Source organism: Panicum virgatum, chromosome 4N, assembly GCF_016808335.1.
Source record: "Panicum virgatum strain AP13 chromosome 4N, P.virgatum_v5, whole genome shotgun sequence".
NCBI classification, from domain to species: domain Eukaryota; kingdom Viridiplantae; phylum Streptophyta; class Magnoliopsida; order Poales; family Poaceae; genus Panicum; species Panicum virgatum.
Window position 1 is genome coordinate 20,281,096 of NC_053148.1, and position 13,929 is coordinate 20,295,024.

A 13,929-nucleotide genomic window follows, 5' to 3' on the forward strand; every position below is an offset into this window, starting at 1 on the left:
GTCCAGAGCCGGCGGTTTTGCATGTTAGCCCGTGGATCTAAGGTTTAATTACATTTAGGTCCTCGGTTTTTGCAGAAAACCCCTGGAAACTCAGTTTTTCTTGCAGATAAGCCCCTAGATCTTGTTTTAGCTCTAGTTTTCGCGTTCTAGCTCCGTTTTAGGCGTTCTTTATGTCCACGCGATCGTTGTAACGCATAGAATAGTTTTAGACTAGTTTAGTGTGCTGTTTTTATGTATTGTTGTACTGTTTCTTAGTTTTTTCTCTTGTTTGCATGTATGTGTATATGTGGACTTGTTTTGGCGTTGCGATCGTGAGTAGACGTTGATCCTTCGGAGGAGTACCAGTACCCGGAGCAGACACCATCTTCAGAGCAGTTTGAGCAGCAAGAACAGTTTGAGGAAGGCAAGTATAACATGAACAACACCTATCACTTTAAATACATTTTCATACTGCATTTTAATAATGTATGCCTATAAGGACTTTCCTAGCCACTTTATATCCTTTATATATATCCTTGGGTTACATTTTGGTTAGTTGTGCTAGGTGCCGCGCTATAACACACTTGGTCCTTTTTAATTAATTTGATTAATGGTTTATGCAACTTAATTCTGAGAGTGGCCCGTTTGAGGGGCTCACGTCTCGTTAAAATTTGGTTTTTGTTAGAAACATAGTTTAGGGGGCCAGCACGGTGCTTACTGCCTGGTTGGCCACTCTCCATAAGGACCGGTTCATAGAGCGACAACCTGGGACAACAGCGCTACCACAAGACTGGAATGGGACGGTCTTGGCTTACTAATTAGGTCATTTTGGTTCGGGAGTAACTTACCGACGGGGCAGGAGGGGTGGTGAGCTTCAATGGTGCCCAGGCTACGAGGCTTGGTCTGCGTACCCCTCGAGGTGGGTACCATCGTTGCGGAGCCTGATTCCTTAGCGGTTACACCTTACCAAAGTGTCCTTTGTAACGGCCTCGTAGTGAGTTTGCTAGTCATCTCACCTAAGGAAGTGTGATGAACAACTAGCGTAGCTCACAACTTGTGGGTAAAGATGTGCAACCTCTGCAGAGTGTAAAACTGGTATACTAGCCGTACTCACGGTCATGAGCGGCCCAGATCCTCCTTTTGATTAGTGGGGTTATCTCCTTCCGACGAGGGGGGTGCCTCTCGGGGTTTTGGTATGGTTGTGGTTTGGTTCTCAGTAGTTCATGGTTAATATTGATTAATTACTATGTAACTGGGTTTTTGGTAATTCATCAACTTGTAGTAATTAGCTTTAATAAAATTTTGCCCAGACATAAAAGCTAATGCAGTTGAGTCAGCCAACCTTAGAGCCTCATAGTTTGTGTTATACTTGTTGAGTACAAGTTGTATACTCACTCTTGCCTACTCTACTCTTTTTCCTCTTGGGGATACTCTACTGCTGCTCAGTTCCTGCCGATGCGAGGGAGTTCACCCGGAGCTACCAGGAGTACGAGGACTTCTAGGCGTTTCATCTCCTAGTCGACGTCCCTGTGGCGCCCTGCTTCCGAGAGTTTCTCGTATATGTTCTACGCTTCCGCATACTCTGTATCAGACATTTTGTCATTAATATAATAAATAACATTCGTACTCGTTTTATTATGTCTTTTTATGTGATATGTGCTGTGATATACAGTTCATTCTGTTGTATATACGTGTGACTTGATCCTGGCACGTATATGATTGCTCGGTTTATGTCCTTTTATAAACCGGGTGTTACAACCTTCTCTCCGCTATCCTATTTTCCTGGCACCTACAGTCCTAACCATGATCTAACATGACCCCAGCTTTAGATAGAAGCACTAGGACACCTAACCTAGCCTAAGCTCCAGCTGACTTGACGTAGGATAGAGTAGTTCTTTGTTTTATAGTTTCTCTCCTTTATTCCTTCCTCTTGGAGTGTGGATGTGTGCTGTGTCGCATTACCCTTGCTTATTCTTTATCTGTACTTACCCCTGTTAGAGTATTGCCTATTTCTTGAGGCACAATGTCATGGTTAATGTTGAGTACAATACCTTTGCCACTGCCGTCCTTTGGGACACAAATAAATGATGATACCCTTACTCTCCGGGTGAAATGCTACAACGGTATATCCGTGCGCTTGCGGATCCATCTGTAATCGTATTGATTATACCATGAGAGTGGCACCCCTTGGGTGCATTTGCTAGGATGGTTCGGCGCCCTCATTTTTAGTGATTGCACTAAGGACTGCCAACAGGCATTTCTGGCGCTGTTGCTAAGGATTAACCATTCCTAGTGATTGTGTAAGAAATGTCAACAAGCATTTCTGGCGCTGTTGCCGGGGACGACATGTGAACAAAGATATTGTGTTGATATTAACTTAGACCTTGTACTTAGGATATAGTCTTTACTCTTTCAGGCTAATATCACTTTATGTCTTCTTTTATTTTTTTATTTAAAAAAAGACAGGGGTAGTGTATGACCGGTTTCTCCCTGCCGGAAAACTACACAGACAATCCAGAGAGGCTCGTGAGAAGGGCACGACCTCGCGTCGTTCCTCCTCTCGCTATCCTCCCGGCACAGAAACCCATTTCGGAAGCACCACTCGTTCTTGAGCTATGGCTAAAAAGACTCTCCGCAAGTTCTCCGTCCCCTCCACCGACAATGTGGCCACTGGCCCCAACATCAATGTTGGGGACGTGAACTTCGAGCTAAAATCAAGCCTCATCAATATGATGCAGACTAGCCCATTCTGTGGCAAGCCAAACAAGGACGCAAATGCACATTTACAGAATTTTCTGGAGCTCTGCGACACCATTGTTATACGGGGTGTCGCTGCTGACGTTGTCAAGCTTCGTCTGTTTCCCTTTTCCCTCCTAGGGAAGGCAAAACAGTGGTTTTATAAAGAAAAGGACATCGACACTGGGCCAAATGCTCCAAGGCGTTCCTCGCAAAATTCTTCCCGCTGGGCAAAACAAATGCCCTGCGCGGGAGAATTTCAAGTTTCCAGCAGACAGTGATGGAATCCATCCCAGAAGCTTGGGAGAGGCTGCAGGAATACATCCTGGCCTGTCCTCATCATGGCATGGACGAGTGGTTCGTCCTGCAAAGCTTCTACAATGGGCTCACAGTGACATCTCGAGCCAACATTGATGCTGCTGCTGGAGGAGCCTTCCTCGACCTGACTATAGCCAAAGCAAAAGAATTGGTCGAGAAGATGGTCTCCAATCAGGGATGGAGTGATGAACGACTCCAAATCCACACCAAGGGCACGCATACCATCAAGGAGACGGATATGATTGCCACGAAGCTGGACCTCCTAATCTAGAAGATGGAGGAAGGGAGCAAACAACCGATTCAGGCTCCCGTCTATGCCATGGGTTCGCACTTCACATGCGAAGTCTGTGGCAATGATGGACACTCGGGGAACGACTGCTCCGAGACCCATGAAGATTGCGCCTACCTCAACAACAACAACAACGGGTATCGTCCACCACAAGGAGTCCAGGGGTGGAACCAGCCACGTCCACCATTTCAGGGAGGTAATAATTACAACTCTTCTTTCAATTCAAACCAACCTCCCTTGAGAGAACTTGTTCTTGGCCAAGTTAAAATCAACGAAAATATAAATAAAAAGCTTTTGGCCAATGACAAATCCCTGGAAAGTTTAAATGTTAAGCTTGAAGCTTTGTCTTCTACACTTAAAAACCAGATAAGTTTCAACAAAATGATCGAAACCCAGCTTGCACAAATTGCTGCTTCATTACCTGCTGTTGAGAGCGGGAAGATCCCGGGGCAACCCGAGTCTCCCGTTGAAAATGTCAGCATAGTGTCTACCGGACAGGATAACTCGTCCCGGAGGCCACCACGCAATAACCATGTAGGTAGGTACTATCCCCCAAGGAATGACGTTTAGGATGGCATGGTGGCAGTGGTGCAAGAGGATCCAGGGGTCCATATGATCATACAGCCTATGCGATATGGGGGCAAACGTGAATATAATGCCCAAGGTAATATATGAAGCACTTGAATATCTTGCTCTTTCCCCAACAACTATGCTCGTACAGCTTGCAGATTCAACCATTCGGTATCCCGAAGGGATAGCCGAACACGTTTTCGTATGAGTACGAGATTCCTTCATCCTTGCCAACTTTGTGGTAATGGATATGGAGGGCGACCTCGGAGTCGACCTCGTACTTGGGCAACCTTTTCTAATGTCTGCCAATGCAAGGATCGATGTCTGAAAGGGAGAAATCTGTTTCCATGTCGGAAGGGAGGATATGTTTTTCAGGTTCAAGAAGAAGGAAGTTCAGTGCTTCATGATCCAACAATACAGTGAAGGGCAAGCACTCTGGGGTGCACCAGAACCCTAGCCAGAACAATGACCCTCCACACCTAAAAGAAAGAAGAAGGAAAAGAAGGTGTGGCGGAAGGTCGAGAGTTCGGCCTCGTCCAGTTCTCCAGGACGAGCCGACGGATGATAAGAACGATGGAGAAAAGTCGTGCACGTCAGACTTTAAACGACGCGCCCTTGCCAAAGGTAAATTGGTATTTATCTCATGTTTGTTTCATCTGCTTTTCAATATTTTCTTTGCACCTTATTTGTTTCCCTCCACTGCATGTTTGAAATTTTCAAAATAGTTTTCTGCATGCTGGAATTTTTCTAGCATTTTTCCCTTTTTACAAAAAGATGAAAAATATTTTCTGAGTTTTAAAATCCTTTGGGAAAAATAATTTGGACTTCTTTTCAAGCAAACTTTTGGCCGTGCACCATATTTCCAAAGTTCATAACCGTTGAGGAAGCATCTGGACAAAGGGGGGCACCAGGAGGCCCACCCTGGTGCCGGCCGACCCCACAGGTCGGCCGACCCAGGACCAACGGCTCCTGGGCCCCACCTTCTCCAACGGCTACCTGACCATTGTGCTTGGCTATTCCTCGGGTGCACTCGCCCAAATTCCTTTAAATAGAGGCCGAGAGAGGGGTGATGAACTCTCATGCTCACTCTCTCCACTCTCACTCCCTCTCACACATTCTTGCTCGGGTTTCCTTTGGATTTTGACTCAAGTTTGATTGCAAGAACACTCTCTCTCTCTCTCATTTTTTTTGCTGCAAGATTGATCACATATTTGGAGGAACAATTTTTGGGTAAGAGTTTCATTTTCATTTCACTAATGTAACCCGAATCTAGTTGTTCTCGTTCGTTCTTGTTCGTTCTTTTTGCAAGCAAGAGAGGTGCAGGGCCGAAAATTTCCGGAGCTCTCAAGAGGATGACGAGGTTGGGCTCGTCTCGTTCGCAGGGCGAGTCGAGCTTTCATCATTCCCCCGAACCTGCACCAACACCGACTACAATGGATTATGAGCAAGATGAAAAAGAAGAACAGTTCGAGGAGCAAGCTGCAAAACCGCAAGCCGAGGACATGGAGATAGATGAAGATGATGCACCATACCTCGACTTGCAAGATGACCGCGAGCGTCAAGCCTACGCCATGATCAAGAATCGAAGCTTTGGTCATACCAGAGCCTTCGATCCAGACCTTCTCGAAAAAATAGGTATGGACGTTGACTTCACTCGTGTTTGGCATGCGGTTGTATGGGATGGTTTTGTGCCCGTTGAGGAGAATGGTTCTCGTGTACTCACCATCCAGTTTCTTTGCACTCTTTGGGAGGTGGACGATGGTGTTTCTTTCCGACTTTTTGGAGTTGAACACTATTTTAATTGGAGAAATTTCAGTCACCTCCTTGGTTTTAGCGCGCGCTTGCCAGTTTCCCTTAAAAAAGCTTGCCTCAGTTTTGATCGATATGAGTTTTAGGGTTTGATTTCGGGTCAAGTTGTTCATGGCAAGTTTGCACCTCAGTGCAATGACATTCAAAATCCGACTCTTCGTTTGATGCACATGTGGGTGGCTATCACTCTCTTTCCAAGAGATGATCCATGACCAGTGCGGAATGATGAGTTGATGATATTATATGCCATGGTCAACAAAATCCGAATCTCCCCCACACAAGCAATGGTTAAGCAATGGCTCACAAATTTTCGAATGACGGGTCCTATTGAATGCACTTCTTTGGTTACCCGCATCACATCAAACATGGGAATCTTAGACGGGAACCCCGTTCCCTTCATTTAGGAGCCCCGTGTTATGATCGATGAGGCGTACTTGGTTCAAGGCCACACGCTCAAGAAAGGCCCGGATGACTCCTTGATTTTCTTTTCGCTTGGTTATACAAATGAAATCCCGTTGCCAAATGCGGGGTATCATTTGTATAACTACCATTCGCTAACCATCCCTCTTGTTCCACAAGAGGAGAGCCGCAGGCATAGTGTTTCTGGTCTTCCTAGCAGGGTTACAAGAAGCAGGGCCAGAAGGGAGGAATTCATGCAGCAGTAACCTCAACTCAGCCTCAACCACAGCAATATGAGGCTGGAGGTTCGTCATGGCAGAGTGCCAGCTCCACCAAGTGGGCACGGCAGGCCTCAGGGCACCGGTCCACCAGTTCTAGCTCCAGCGGACCCCCGCGACGTACAGCTTCGTCCAGAGGTTTTGCCACTCTGACTCGGCAGATGGGCGAGCTGAACATGCGCACCACCAACATCAACGAGTCGCTGGGCCAGCACATCGAGTCAACTCAAAACTGGCAGCGATACACAGGAGAGAGGATCCGCAACCTGGAGCAGCAACAGCAGCAATCCCAAGAGGGGTGGAGGGCCTACTGCCATTGGGCTGGGTTTAATCCCAACCAGCAGCAGTGAGCCTGAAGCTAGCTTGGGGGAGGACCCCCATGAGAGGTACCTTGTATCAAACTCTACATTTACCGCTTTCCAAAACCTTACATGAAACCAAACAAAAATTTGCAAAATTCTGAAAATCCATAAATATTTGCAAAACTAAAATCAAATAAAATTAGTAAAACCCATAAAACCTAAAAATATTTACTTGCTTTCCAATATGTGTAGTAAGCATGTGTAGTTTTTCCTTATTGAGATGATGAATAGTTGCTCTGTTAGTTCCTTTCATATGCCTAGTTACAACCTTGTGATCTGCCTAAATTTTGAGTTTGGTGGCTAAATTGTTCAAACCTTAAGCTTGAAACTTGTGGGTAGCGAAAAAGCAGAATTCGAATCTAGGATGTTGTGGGTTATGATATGGCTGAAAAGAGTTGCTATGATCTTCTCCTACGTGATGCTTGATATCCGTAGTATTTCTTTTCAAAAATACAAAAATAAAATATAGTTCCTCGGTGATATGCAATTCCTATCTAGAGCCATATGAGTTACAAATTTGAAAAGCATTTTCTACATATGCAACTTGTCTTCTCGTTGAGCTTTGTCAAATTGTTGTGACCCTTTGTGAGAATCACTTCATACGCCCATGATCAAGATCACGTACACGTCCACTCACATGCTATACTTCTACACCTGGAAGATAGCAAGTACATCCCCCATCCATCCACAAATAAAACTCCAAGATGTGTCATGTTTATCTCTCTCCAAAGTTATCATCATAATGTATGGGCTATACAAAAAGAAATAAAAGATGCATACCCAAAGAAGGTATGCCACATGCCCACAAGGCATGTCAAAAAAAAGAGAGAAAAGATGCATAGCCAAAGAAGGTATGCCACACACCCACAAGGTGTGTCAAAAAAAAGAGAGAAAAAAAATATAGCCCATAACATTACAAGGGAAAGAGAATTCATATAAAGGAGTTCTCATCCATCATCCACCAAAAATATCCACACACTTGCACATCTTGATCAAGGCTTATGACTTGTTTCTCCTTTGGATCCGGTCTTTGACTTCGCAAAATATGAGAAGCAAGGTTGCCATCATATCCTCCATACCTACAAATCCACCAAAAAGAAGCCATTAGAAGTAGGGTGGAAAAAGAAAGGCGCATAAAAAAAGGCCTTGGTAAGGAATGAATCACATTTGAGCGATCCGAGAGATCACCCGAGGAACTTACAAATTTCTTTTCAAAAACTTTATAAAACCTCCGGATTGACGGTTGAACAAAGGAGTGGTAAGTGGTACTCTACAAGTCGTTCTGACCCTCAACCGCCAAAGATGAGGATGATGCTATAAGCCCCACAGGAGTAAAGTAAAAGGTGCGAACAAGGCCAACTTATTCAAAATAAAAGTAAGAACACTCGGTTGTGCCTTTGGCATAAGTCAAGAATGCGACATTGTAGCAACTCCTGATCAACAACCTAAGTATAAAACTTTCCTCAAGACGAGCAAAGGGCTAGCTTGGGGGAGTTGTTGATGGTGCTTAAGTGCCATTTTCACCCGTCAACTATACTCAATAATAAAGGAAAACTGCATGCCTTATTTGCATATTTGTATCACTAACCTTGTTCCATAGTTGTTTTTGAGTTTTGTACATTTCAGATAAGTAGGAGCAGAATAAGACGAAAACACGCAGCAGACACCATACAACTACGCAGAATATCACGTCCGGCGTCACCCACTTACAAGGAGGGCCCATCTGGCAGAGCAAACGGGCGCGCCACGCATAATGCATACAAGGAAAGATATCAGGGCCCACATGTCAGCCTGCCAGAGAAGGATAAGGATGAGAGGCGGCCAGGTGGGGCCGGCCGACCCCCTGGGTCAGCCGAACCTGGCCGGCCTCCCGTCCAGGTGCATTTCGAGGAGGAGTCAGCCCCAAGTCTCCTGATTACCTTCCATACGTGCATTTGGCGGGAGCCGACCTCCACAAGTATAAATAGGGTCCCCTCTCACCCCTCACACACACACACTTCATTCCATTCTCTCCAAGAAGGCTCTCCTCTCTCTTGTTCTCTTAACTAGGTAGTGGACCTAGGCTAGTTCTCTTTAGCGAGCAAGTCGTCCTCGGGGTCGTTGAGCAATCCTCGGCTCCTGGTATGGCTTTGTATCCGACTTGTCAGACTTCTATTCATAATATAGAGTTTTGCCATGGTTGCTTTACTATCTTGATAGTTTATCAATCCATGCTTAGATCGTTCATAAGTTATGCTACGGTCTTGGTTAGGCCAGATGATCCAGGTACGGATAGAGGTTCATTGTGCTTTCGGGCTTGCTCTAGTGTTTTACTCGTCCATCCGAAGGGTGGAAGACCTGGGGGCCCTAGAGTAGTGACTTCATACATGAGCGTGGTGCTCGGGTATGCGGGATCCTTCGGATATGACCGTGCTCCACGGTGTGACTGGGGTAGACGGCAGGTGGTGACAGCCCTGTCCGTCCGGCGTAACAGCGGTGTTGTGTTTAGCGTACTCCCCGATGTTCGGGTTCGGTGTAGGAGTTCATGCAAAGAGGTAACAGGACTGGATGTACTCCGGTGCGGGACCTTCTCCCCGCTATCCCATTTTCTTGGCACCTGCAGTCCTAACCATGATCTAACATGACCCCAGCTTTGGATAGAAGCAGGACGCCTAACCTAGCCTAAGCTCCAGCTAACTTGACGTAGGATAGAGTAGTTCTTTGTTTTATAGTTTCTCTCCTTTATTCCTTCCTCTTGGAGTGTGGAAGTGTGCTGTGTCGCATTACCCTTGCTTATTTTTTATCTGTACTTACCCCTGTTAGAGTATTGCCTATTGCTTGAGGCACAATGTCATGGTTAATGTTGAGTACAATACCTTTGCCGCTGCCGTCCTTTGGGACACAAATAAATGACGATACCCTTACTCTCCGGGTGAAATGCTACAATGGTATATCCGTGCGCTTGCAAATCCATCTGTAATTGTATTGATTATACCACGAGAGTGGTACCCCTTGGGTGCAGTTGCTAGGATGGGTTCGGCGCCCTCATTTCTAGTGATTGCACTAAGGACTGGCAACAGGCATTTCTGGCGCTGTTGCTAAGGATTAACCATTCCTAGTGATTGCGCTAAGAAATGTCAACAACGGGTAAAAGCCCCATCGACATAACCCCACTGGTCACCCGTGTGGCAAGGTATGTCAAAGTGATGGATGGCGCCAAAGTCACCTTCTTGCCCGAGACGGAGGCGTACAGATACGAGGTCGGTCTTGAGCATTTTGTGCAAGGGCAGATGATGCGAGAAGGCCTAGGAAACTCTCTCTTTATGTGTAACCCCGGGTACGATAGGGAGATCGAGCTTCCATGCCCGAGACTCTCTCTCTTCTCGATGAAAAGACTAACATTGCAGATGGAGAAAAGAGAACCCGCACGACGGAGTGTTGCAGGTCCACAAACAAGGAGCAGGACCCGGCGCGAGCAGGCCGGAGCAGGTCCATCACGACGGACACCCCCGGTTCATGCCTCGGCACAACCGGGGCCGTCCACACAGAACATGAGCTTCGAGGAGGCGTACGGGCATTACAACTATGACCCGTATCAGGCTGACTGTAGCGGATTCGCCGGTTGGCAAGGACCGTACTACCCCGCAGGTATGCATCCGTCTTATGGTCCACAGGTGGGCCCCTCATCGTCAGCACGCTTCAACTATGAGGACCCGATTCTCCGGAGCATCACGGATCTTTCGAACCACATCAGCACTCTTGGTACACAGCAGCAGCAGCAGATGCAGGACACGATGGCACACAACACCCAGCTCACTCAGGAGAGCTGGGGGTTGACCTCCGCTTTGCAGTATGACGTCTCGAACATCTTCATTCACCTTGGGCTGGACTATCAGTAGTCCCAGCCATACCAGCTGTACCAGCCACCCGAACAGCAGAACAACGACGACGAGGAGGAGAACAACGATGACGAGGAGGAGAACAACGACAACAACGAGGAAGATAAGAATGATGAGGAGGAGGACCCCGACGAAGGAGAGCAGGACTCCGATGAGGAGGACTGAGCTTCATCAAAGCTTGGGGGGTCACACTGCCAGGTAAGTCATCACACCCGTTCTTCCTATTCAGTAGCCATGCTAAAAAAATAATACTAGTAGTAATAAATAAATAATCTCATAACAAAAATCCCAAAAATATTTCCATGCTTTAAATAAAATTTATATGAGTGCAAATCCGTGTAAGCTCTTACTTTGGAAATGATGAATAGTTGCTCTGTTTAAACTTTATGTGCCTCGTTTACAGCTTTTTACTCTCCTAGTACCTGAACTAGTTGGCACATATTAGTTCCACTGAAAAATCTGGCTGCATGAAGGCAAGAGTTTAAATTGTAAAGTCTAAGTTGTTGCGGGATTCAAGATAGCCCAAACCGGAATTTAAACTGCTTGCTCTAGTAGGGAGAACCCTTGGAATTCTTTTAAAAGTTAAAACTTTGATAAAGGTTTCCAATGGTTAAAATGACCTATCCAGAGCCTTATATTTCATAAACCGTTTGAGCTATCTGAAGTTACTTTGAGCTATGTCGAATGGTGCATCCACTTCGGGAATGGTACTTGCAATCTACAGGTCTTCATCCCTCATAAATTCACCATTTGCTAGACCAAGCATATCTGGCTTGTCAGTCACCCATTCCGGGTACTGACATCCACTTTTGCCAGCTATACTCCCCCGCAATCACAGTCCCAATACCTCCGTTCATTCCACGAGAACTTCCCAATCAAAACTCCCAAAAATTCAAGTTATATCAGCAAAAGAGAGTAGAGCTGTCTTCTTTAAGAGAGAGAGAGAGAGAGAGAGAGAGAGAGAGAGAGAGAGAGAAAGAAAGAGAAGTCCACTCTCCATTCCAAAGAGTTGCAGATTATGGAGTTCAAAATAAATTCAAATAGGAAGCCATCCACTTCATTCCTTCGTACCCTCCAAATATTCCATGTTCCATGAGACCTAAATTTGGCTAAGTACCAACCCCGGCATGGATCACCCTTCGGCTGAGAAATACAAATAACCAAGGTATGCAAACATCTTCCTACCCATAAACTCCACATATCAACTTTAGAGATAGGAAGAACATGGTCGGATATCTCGACCATAGGTGAGGATCATACACTTTGAGTGACTCGAGAGTACCATTGGGAAACCTGAACCTCTTTTGAAAATCTCTTACAAAAATCCGAGCTGGGAACCTAAACAGGTAGCAGGGAACATTCCGGTGAAGGTTGTTCAGTCCAACAACCGCCCAAGACCGAGGGATGAAAAACGAATACGCCCCATCTTCCAGAACCTTAGGTATGAGCCAACTTTTCATAAGTACAGACATGAAGAGTAATATGCTGTGCACAAGGTACCTGCAAGGGCATAAACATTGACGCAACTCCTGATCCACCGAGCCTCAGTTTAAGCTTTGCTCGAGGACGAGCAAAAGTTTAAGCTTGGGGGGGTGTTGACGACCGTAAATTCACATTCTAGCCGTCAACATCTCGGGAATAACATGAGCTTTACACTATGTTCCATTCATATTTTATTTATTTCTAACGAGTTCCACGAGTTTTGGATGAGTTTTGATTTCAGGAGCAGGTGTACCAAAAATGAGCAAATTTGGGCAAAAACCCAGGCCGACCGGCCTCTCCTAGGCCGGCCGGCCTGGCACCCCTGAGGACGCAGTCCCGGCTATGATCCAGTGGCAATGTGGCACAACCATGATGCCCTGAGTCGAGGATTGGGTCTCAGTTTGATTGGATGGATCGGAAGGCTTGCACAAAGAACAAAAGGCCCACAACTCAGTACCAACTAAGGTCCAGGGCAGCGATCCACCACTGAGGCAAATCACCAGAACGTAGAGGGAACATCGGCGCAACGGAGGGCCAAGTTGGGCCAGAGGAAGGCTGGCCGGCCTCCCCTAGGCCGGCCGACCTACAACCTCAAGTGTTCATGCAATGCAACGACTACAGACCTCAGGAAGCAATCCAAGATGTCCGTGCAAAGGCGGTGACCAGATGGCCGCAACCCCAGGCTAGCCGGCCTAGGGGAGGCTGGCCGGCCCCACTTTGCGGTGTCTCGCGCCCCGGCTTCACGTGGAAGACAAGCACACCGACCTTACCTGCTTACAACTGACGCTATGGGGATTAACTACCCAGAACCGACCCTGGAAGGCCATAAATAGAAGCACCATACATCACTTCAACACACACCATTGGAGCTCTTCTCTCTTCACTTGTACTTTCAAGAGTAGGTTAGTAGCTTGGGAGTTAGAGTCGAGTCGAGCTTGCTCGGGATTCCGGAGTCGTCGGAAGTCTGGTATAGCTCTTGTATCTTTCTTTTGACATTATCAATATAAGTTATCTTTTTTATTTATTTGAGTCAGCTTTACTTTACGTTGTCTTTTATTTACTCGAGTCTGAGTGTTCAGCTTGAGCGCGGAAGTTTTCCTTTAGCTTAGACTAAGTTATGTTTCTTAGTGATCGGGATCTTATCTTACAGGTTTTCTCGCCCGAACTAGAGTATCTCAAGTTAGTGCTCTAGGTTGAGGGGGATTTCTCTCGAAGGCCTCGAGAGAAATCCTAACACTGAGTGCAAATGTGGTGTCTGACCTTAGTGTTAGCTAGAAAGTGTATTCCACCCCACGGAACCGTTGTGGTAGTCTGTAGGTGATGACAGCCCTATCCGTCCTTTGTAGTCCACCACGTTCAGGTGTTTTTATAGCAGTAGTGCAGGTTGTTATTGGGCTCTGCTCTCATCCCTTTCTGAAGTCCTTCCTCTTCCAGCCGCCGAAGTAAGCTCTGCTTTCCCGAGAACTAGTTAGGTGTTTAGTCTGATCGAGAGAGGCTAGCTCGATAGTTCAGAAGTGTATCAGGTGTCTTATCTCGCTCGTTGTCCTCCCAGCTGTTACCTCTCTAAGGAGTTGAACCTCCGTGTGTCACTCGGTCATCGTCTGGCCATTTATCTCATTTATCTATCTAGCTTACCCCCGTCTAGTTAGTCGAATGAGTAAGCTAGTACAGTTATCATTTGATTTACGATACTCTTTACCATATTGCTTCCCTGAGGAAAAATATGATACCCTAGAATACTCCAAGGTGATGTGCTACAGTGGTGATTCTGTGCGCTTGCAGAATATCTATTCTATCAGGCATAAGAAACACCAACATTGGGTCCTGAC

General features: G+C 46.2%; 1 non-coding gene across 1 annotated transcript; it reads right to left on the reverse strand.

The window, feature by feature from the left end:
* Positions 1–2,954: 2,954 nt before the first annotated feature.
* On the reverse strand, positions 2,955–3,063 carry LOC120671777. The gene has a single exon (XR_005673866.1). It is a non-coding gene; the product is annotated as a small nucleolar RNA R71 (small nucleolar RNA).
* Between the last annotated feature and the right edge of the window lie 10,866 nt (positions 3,064–13,929).